At 45.7% G+C, this 8,883-nt stretch overlaps 1 long non-coding RNA gene across 2 annotated transcripts; it reads right to left on the bottom strand.

Annotated features, from left to right (window-relative positions):
• Window positions 1-1,065: 1,065 nt before the first annotated feature.
• Window positions 1,066-3,883, bottom strand: LOC118619923. 2 transcript variants are annotated; one of them, XR_004957344.1, is made up of 3 exons: window positions 3,820-3,883; window positions 1,482-1,549; window positions 1,066-1,356 (listed from the first exon to the last, which is right to left on the bottom strand). It is a non-coding gene; the product is annotated as an uncharacterized LOC118619923 (long non-coding RNA). The 2 variants fall into 2 exon arrangements; XR_004957343.1 differs by lacking the exon at window positions 3,820-3,883 and adding an exon at window positions 2,804-2,956.
• Window positions 3,884-8,883: the final 5,000 nt, after the last annotated feature.

Below are 8,883 nucleotides of genomic sequence, written 5' to 3'. Positions count from 1 at the left end.
AGACGAATGGATAAAAAAGCTGTGGTAGCCCTGGCTGGTTTGGCTCAGCGGTTAGAGCGTCGGCCTGCGGTCCAGAGAGACACGGGTTCGGTTCCCGCTAAGGGCGTGTACCTCGGTTGCAGTTTGTCCCCGGCCCTGGTTGGTTGTGCGGGTGGCAGCCACTCGATGTGTTCCTTTCACATCGATGTTTCTCTCTCTCTCTGTTCCTCTCTCCCTCCCACTCTACCTGAACAAAAAATGGAAAAATGTCCTCGGGTGAGGATAAAAAAAAAAAGCAGTGGTACATATACACAATGGAGTACTATGCAGCAGTAAGAAAGAAAGATCTCTTATCCTTTGAGACGACATGGAGGGACCTGGAAAGTATTATCCTAAGTGAAAGAAGCCAAGCAGAAAAAGACAAATACCACATGATCTCACTTATATACGGAATATAATGAACATAACAGCCTGAGGAATACAGTAGACCCAGAAACATGGAAGTAGGGCACAGACTGACATCCCTCAGAAGAGGGGGTGGGGGGTTGGGGGGGTGGGAATAGATAAACCACAGAACTTATATGCATGTATGCATGACCAATGGACATGGACAACTAAGCCGGGGACGGGGCAGAGGTGGGGTGGGGTGGGGGGTGCCAATGGGGCAAAAAGGTAAAATATCTGTAACAAAAAAATAAATAAATAATTTATATATATAAAAAAAAGAACCTAAGACAGTTCATAAAAGTTGACGTGATCAAAATTTGTGCACAGCCCCAGAAACCCTGTCACTTTACACAGTAATGAACCATTGTTTTCATCTGTTTTCTTCTCACTCCCTGAAGCAGAACAACAGATCCAGGGTTCTTCCCTGCCTCTTCACTTTCCCGCTCCAGAACGTCTAGTATTCCCACAAAAACCTTGACTGATAAGCTCAACCCAATCAAGTATAAAGTTAATCGATAGAAGCTACCACTTTGTTAGTAAGAACTAAAGAAGGCATTTCTTGTACAGGATAACAGTCATTGTAATTGGGGCTCAGCAAGTTTCTATGGGTTATCTATCAGCAAATAAAACTCACCTTGCTGATATAGAACTCTTTTCCGTGATGCCCATTGTAATCAACAGACAATTCCATTGGCCACGGGTTGACCTTCTTCTCTTTCAGTATCTAGGCTGCTTACACATTCTGTTTCTTCTTCCATAAAAGTGGGATGACAATAGTGGGTGTCTTGCAGAATTGTTGTGGAGACCTGTGGTCTTGGATCAGGGTTAGACTCCCACTAAGTCATCACAGTACATGTTAGCTGGTTTTATGTGTAAACAAGGTGCAGTCTTGTAGGTGGATTAGAATAAGCTGAGATGAGTCAGGGCTAGCTAGAGTGGGTGATTATAAACATAACAGTTTATGTATAGATTTTTATTGCATTTGAAAGGCAAATAAAAACGTATTTGGGGGCATCCACATTCCTTCTTACCTTTCAAAATATAGGAGATCTTACCTTTTAAGGACACACTTTGTACAGGTATGTTTAGGAGGGTGGATCCAAGGGGAGGGAGGTAAAAGGTTCTGAAAAAATATATATGTAAAAAGTTTATACTGGACTATACAATAGTCATGTGCTGTTAGCAAGTAAAAACTACTTACTAATTACCTATAGCAAATCATGAAGCTCCGATGTTAAGATTTATTTTATGAAATGAACAAAACATCTCCAATTTGGCATTAAACAGTTTGTCAACATCACTTGAGAAATGCACAAAATTTTCGGAAGACAAAATCATGTGTTGTGACTGCCACCTTGTGGTTCTATGTATAATTTTAGCCCTCAAAAATCAAATATTTTATATTGCAACAACCAAATTCTAAAATACACCAACAGTTTGAGTATGGCTTTCCCCCTGGCATTATTAAAAATAATCCAAGTTGTAAAGAGGACTACAAATTAATTTCTTGGCATCCATTTATTGGCTAGCAAGGGCCTGAAATCTGGTAAGAAGTCACATAAGATCTAAGTCACGTAAGCTCTAAATTGTACAACTGATGTGTGCTTATGTGTGTTTGTTACACATTTTAAAAATTGAAAAAAAATTATATCATGCCTAATTAGTAGATGTGCTAAATAGCATATAACTACCCATAAAGTAGAATCTATATTCCCATTAAAAATACAGAATTAGAGAGAAATTATGAAATTATATCGTTTTCCATGTACATAATTATATTCTAATCCTTTGAAGGGTAACTAAGAAAGGATTAAGTTCAAAGTTTCTAAACCCTTGTAACATCCTACTCTGATTATTTATTTATATGAACTGGTCCGTGCAACGTAATACTTTTGTGCCACTCTCTTCATTCATAAAATATGGGTGAGTTCAATAGGAAACATCTCATGGGGCTGTTGTGAAAGTCAATTATAGTTTTTATAGTAGTCTTTGGCATTCCGGAAAGGTGATCAGTGACTGATATCTCTTATTCTGGGTAACAAAAATTATGATGGCACCAGTCCAGTTAGCTTTACTGTTAGAAACTGAACTTCCCCCTTCAAAGAATTCCCGATTCCTCCCTCAGCTCTTTCCCTCCTGCCTCCTTCTGATGTCTTGGCTGTCAGTGACCCTAAAAGGCAATTTCTGCTGGAGACCCAAGGTCGAAACCCTCAGAATGACTTATGAGCAAGGTGTCAGAATTGCTACCAGCTAGGATTTGCCATATGTCTCCCATTCTATCCTTTTCCAGTAGGAGTACATACATGACTTTGTTCTTACAATGACCCTATCCCTGCCCTATTTTATATACCGAACAGGTGGGGAGAAGAGGACTTACCCTTAGTTCATGGACAGGTGTCACCACCAGCCCTGACACACAGACTTCCACATCAGTACATCATCCAGAAACCTGAACTCAGCCCCCGGCTGTGACAGAATGGAATTCTGGGGCTGTCGTGCTTGAAGAGGGGATGAGTATAGTTTGTGTGCAGGAAAGAGGGTGACTGAGGGTGGATTTGGGGAGTTATTAGTACAGTTCTCCACATCTTTTATTTTTCTTTCTGGTACATGCACATTTGAAGGCAGGAATGGTCACGTGACTTGCTTTGACCCATGAAGTAAGGGAAGGTACTGTCACTTCAGGGTGGAAGAAACTCTGCATTTCAGCACATGATTCACCATTTCCTCCTGCCTCGCTGGTCCTGACAGTGTGTGTCGGGACAGTGCCTCAGCCTGGGTCTTGGGGGGATGCTCAACATCGAGGGGAGCCCCTCCGTGATCCCGAGGACGTCCAGTTTGAAAAGAAATGACATTTGTTGCAGTAACGCTCTGGAAGTTTGTAATCGTTTTCTCATCATGGTCCAGGCTATCCTATTACAGGAAATGACACGTCACTGTAACCCCTGGGAGGTCACCTGCCTTTCTGTTCCTGCCCCTAAGCAGCCGCAGGGGCCCTTTCCCTTAGTCTCCTGACTCACAGCCCAGACCCAGGCTGCAGTTTCGTGCGGACAGTGGGAAGAGTCGGGGAAGAACAGAAGGGCTCTGGGGCCAGTCCCTCTAGCCAAGCTGAGGCCCCACCGCTCAGCAATTTGCTGAACGACTTGGTTTTACCCCGGTGACTTGTGTAAAATCGGGATAATGGTACTTACTTGTTCCAGTTACTACGCCTGTGTAAGAAACCACCCCAACACCTATTGGTGTCAAACAACCATTTATTACTCTCAGGGATTTATGAGTCAGCAATGTGGACAGAGCACAGCATGGATGGCTGATCTCTGCTCCCCATGACCGAGGTCTCAGCTGCAAGACTCAGACCAGGAGCTCAGTCATCTGGAGAGTCCCTCACTCACATACCTGCTGGCTGCTCACTGAGACCTGGGCTGGGCCATCAGCCCTTACACGTGGCTTCTTAGTGTGGTCTGGGCTTCTGTGCAACGTGCATGGAGAGAGAAAGCAGAAGCCACGTCACCTCCTGGGACCTAGCCTCAGAAGTCAGCGTGGCTTCCACTGGCTGCTGCCTGTCAAGGCAGTCATAAAAGCTGCCAGTCTCGAGGACAGGGGAAGTGGACGGCCTCTTCAGAGTGGCAAGACTCCGGAAGGGTCTGTGGGGCCAGAAATATTGCTGTAGCCACCTTTAGAAAATAAAATTTGCCACACTTCCTCAAGTGAAGGTTAACTCACTAAATAAGCACACACGCCCTGGCCGGTTTGGCTCAGCGGTTGGAGCATCGGCCTGCGGTCCAGAGAGACCCAGGTTCGGTTCCCACTAAGGGCACGTACCTCAGTCGCAGTTTGTCCCCGGCCCTGGTTGGGTCGTGTGGGTGGGAACCACTCGATGTGTCCCTTTCACGTTGATGTTTCTCTCTCTCTCGCCCTTCCTCCCACTCTATCTGAACAACAACAACAAAAAGAGGTAAAAATGTCCTCAGGTGAGGATAAAAAATAAATAAATAAACAAATAAATAAGCACACACAGTGATGTTTTGGGAGGTGTGTGCTGGGTGTCATTGATCCACTGCACAGGTTTGGGACCATGGAACTGCCTCCCTGGGACCCACTCCAAGGATCTGTTATCTCAGACTCCAGACCAAAGTAAGGTAACCCCAAAGCAGGAGGAGGTAAGGGGCATGCTCTGGCTGCGGCCTCAGTGAAGCATTTGTACGACAGTCTGCCAGCAGGCTCCGGGTTAGTTCTTTTACATTCTTCCCTGGTGAACGGTCTCTGAAGCTTTGAGGACTCATTTAACCAAGATCATATACTTGCATATGTACAATTGTGATTTTATAGTAAGAGATCTGCAAGAACATTAAAATTGTTTAAAGCAATGGTAAGATTTAGGTGGTTTTTAAAATTTTTTTATTTCTATTTTTTAACGCATTTAAAAATTTCCGTCTCCCTACCTGCATCACCTTTGGCAACCATCAGCTTGTTCTCTATGGGTCTGTTTCTATTTTTGTTTTGTTTCTTTTTAGATTCCACATGTGAGCAAAATCATATGGTATTTGTCTTTTTCTGACTTAGTTCACTTATCATAACCTCTAGGTCCATCCGTCGTCACAAATGGCAAGATTTCATTCTTTTTTATTGCTGAATAACATCCCATCACATATATGCCACGCCTCTATCCATCCATCTGTTGATGGACAGACATCTCGGCTGCTTTCCTGTCTTGGCTAGTACTAGTCATGCTGCAATGAACATAGCTGTGCGCCCATCTTTTCAAATCAGTGGTTTTGTTTCTCAGATAAATCCCCATAAGTGGAATTGCTGGGTCATGTGGCAGCTCTATTTTTATTTTTATTTATTTATTTATTTTTATTTTTTAATCCTCACCCGAGGACATTTTTCCATTTTTTGTTCAGGTAGAGTGGGAGGGAGAGAGAGGAACAGAGAGAGAAAGAGAAAAACATCGACGTGAAGGGACACATCGAGTGGCTGCCACCCACACAACCGACCAGGGCCGGGGACAAACTGCAACCGAGGTACGTGCCCTTAGCGGGAACCGAACCCGGGTCTCTCAGGACCGCAGGCGGACGCTCTAACTGCTGAGCCAAACCGGCCAGGGCTCTATTTTTATTTTTTGAGGAATCTCCATACTGTCAGAGGTATATCATTCTGTCAAAAACTATAAAGTACCGTTTTTAGTCAGTGTTAACGTGAAGTGAAATAAACCTCGTAAGGGGTGCATCACCCACTAGGGTGCTTGCTGAGGCTGAAAAGGCAGGATAACAGCAGCTGCTAGTCTTGTGGTGAACCCGAGAGGGCTGGGTTATCTGGTGTTCGCAGTGCAGCGTGGACTCGAAACCACACCTTAGCACCCAGCCACCGGTATCAGATTGGCCCAGGAAAACAGCCTGGCCAGTACGAAGCTGTTGAGTCATCTGCACATGCTCCAGGGGCAAGTTTCTTCAAACCTTGTATTTCAGTGCAAAAGAAAAGCGAACTTTATACCACGCACCAAACACCTGATGGAGATTTCACAGGCGGGCTGACGGGCCGTGACCAGCTGCAGTTATGGTTGACCCGTAGGATGAGTTCACTGCTGGAAAATTGGCTGAACAGAGGATCCTCGTCTGACTTTTGGGTGGTATCTAAATATGCCAGATTTCATAGTCATTCAAGTTTAAAATCTGGCCCCAAACTCACACCCTCCAACACTGGCAGTGTGTGGCTTACCGCATACCTTCATCTTGCCAGGTACAGTGGGTTTGAACTGCACAGGTCCACTACCCAGATTTTCTTCCGACGAACACCAAGTGTATTTTCTCCTCCTTAGGATTTCAACATTCTTTTCTCTGCCTTATTTTATTATAAGAATAGAGTATATAATACATACAGCATAGAAAATGCATTAATCTATTGCTTATGTTATCTGTAAGACTTCCAGTCAACAGTAGACTAAGTAGTTAGTTTTTGTCGGGAGAGTCAAGTTATATGCAGGTTTTCAACTGCATAGGGGGTTGGCACCCCAACCCCAGCACTGGTCAAGGGTCAACTGTTCACTGGGTAACTGAAGCTGGGCAGCACCCGGGGAGACCAAGGGAGGCCTCAACCAGATCCAGGTTCTTGTCACTGGACAAGAAAGAATTCAGAGCGTGACAAGGATTTAGCAAAGTACAGTACATTTATTAAAGCGATAGGATGAGGTGAGAGCAGGCGACCTTGGTGAACCAGACGTCCTGTGGAAGGCTATTATGAAATGTGGGCATAGGGAGGAGGGGATACGGTGGACCTCTGCTTCTGACACTGGTGGGGTGACTGCCAATGCCACTCATCCTTGTCCCTTTTCTCTAGACAGCAATTAGTGTGTGTGGGGGGGGGGTCCTGCCAATTACAGGAAATTGGGAAAGGGAAAACAGGGGAACAGGTTGTCAGCAAAGGTCGAGTCTGTTAAGTTCTAACCAAGAAGGGGAAGGAAAGGGGTACAGCTTGAGGCCACGGGGTTCCCTGTTCTAACTCTGCCTCAATTACTATCAACCAACTTTCCCAAGTGTTCCTGGGACCACCTAGCTTGGCTGGGTGGGGCTGTGCCTGGAACCACATCGCACTAGCTCTGAGCAATTCAAGCACCTGCAAATACAAGTATACCATTAAGAGTATTAAGTATTAATCAATGACATTTCTTCACTTTCTAGAGGCATGTTTAAAGTTTAAGACCTAGAGAGCTAGCCTGTCTCCACCCTCCAGCTTACCGGCTCAATCCCTAGCCTACTCTTCCACCAAGCGTTCCTACACGTACCTGTGCACCAGCAGCTTCCTCCTCGTTTCTAGTAACTAAAGTCACCTCTATAATTCATTTCAAAATACTGTCCCCAAGCAACCAACGAGCATTCTAATGAAGCAGAATTTGCCACCCTAAAATGTGCCTCTTTGGGAATATTGATTATTTTAGGCTGGTTAATTTTAATCAAGAGCAAACGGGAGAAAATTCTGAAAACCAACCAGAAGCACCTTGCTTGAAGGAAGGGCACCCCCCCACTGTCCCAGGCCTGCCTTCCCCATCCAAGTCCTGCCTTCATCTGCAGGACAGTCTTACCCTTGTTCATTGTTTTTACCTCTGGTACTCTCCACCCTCAAGTCTTTTGCCTCCAGCTGAGGTTAGTATTTAAGGCGATGGCTTCTGAAATGGCAAGTTACTCATTTTTCCTGGGTCTCTCCCTTGTATAAGATAGGTGTATGTTTTCAACTTTTTTATCCCGCTAATCTGTCGTGTTCATTTGATTACTAGAAGGGAAGAGGATTGCTTTTTTCTCCCGAGAATGTTTCCTTCTTATACTTTCTTTCAGAATGCTTTCAGGGTTCTGGATGCTTTTCGCTTTCATCAGAAATGCTTGGCTTGGGCTGTTGCTCTACAAGAGCTCGGCAAACGCCGGCCGCCGGACTGCTCCCAGCCCACTGCCTACTTTGAGTTTTACCAGAGCACAGCCCTGCCGTTTGCTTGCACTCTACGGATGCTCCCGCACTACGATGGCAGAGTTAAACAGCTCCAACAGAAGTTGCAAAGCCTAAAGATGTACTGTCTAGCCCTTTACATAAGTTTGCTGACCCCTGACCAAGAACAACAGTTCTGAGACAGCAGTTAAACAGACATGAGCAGAGCAGGAGTAAGCCAGGTTCGGAAGGTCACCAGGTTGGCGGAAAGCCCCGGCACCCAGCAATGGTCAGAACTGAGGACAAGTATTATAGGGTGGACCTTGCCCTAGGGTGACTTTCCTCCCCTAGCATATAGCTGGTCACGTGGTTCGAACCCTCTCCTGACCTTTCCTCCTCTAGCCTGTCCTAGGCCTGCAGCAGACCCCCTTAGAGGAGGAACAAGGGGTCAAGGAAAAGCCTCAGAGGACTCCCTCCGATGCCTTGCTCAGCCACTCCCTCAAGCATTGAGCCCTCAAGGCAATGAAGTCCGGCCCGAAACCCCTTCAGACAAAAGGCCTAGTGTGCTCCTGTGGGTGCCAGTGGGCACCAGCCTTTCTTTTTTCCTTCCCTCAAGGCACTTACCTTTGCTTTCTTTCTCCTAAGCAACAAGTGCCCTTCTTCTGCCTCTGTAATTGTTTCCTGAGTCCACATAGCACCGCTGGGTCACTTCCACCTCTGTGACTGTCTAAACCTCCACTTACATTTGAGTCGCGGCTCGGAATTCTTTCTTAGCCAAACTTAAGGACCAAGGTCTGACATCTGGTTAAACATAACGTCTGTCTGCCATCATCAGTTCCAGAAGGCACACTGCCTTAACTCAACAGAGAAATCTGAGCAACGATCTTACAGAACAGCACTGTCACGGACACTTGAGGACTAACGTCTCCCCTCTGCCCAGTCAGCTGTGACGAGTGCAGAAAGAACTCAGAGCGGGAGGCAGAGACACACCGGCGAGGTGAGGACAGGAAGGAGGCCACATCGGCGAGACAGACCAGCCCTGCCAGG

The sequence above is a fragment of the Molossus molossus genome, unplaced genomic scaffold (genome assembly GCF_014108415.1).
Source record: "Molossus molossus isolate mMolMol1 unplaced genomic scaffold, mMolMol1.p scaffold_m16_p_7, whole genome shotgun sequence".
Lineage (NCBI taxonomy): Eukaryota > Metazoa > Chordata > Mammalia > Chiroptera > Molossidae > Molossus > Molossus molossus.
The sequence above is the reverse complement of the archived record's forward strand: the minus strand, read 5'-3'. Positions and strand labels throughout refer to the sequence as shown.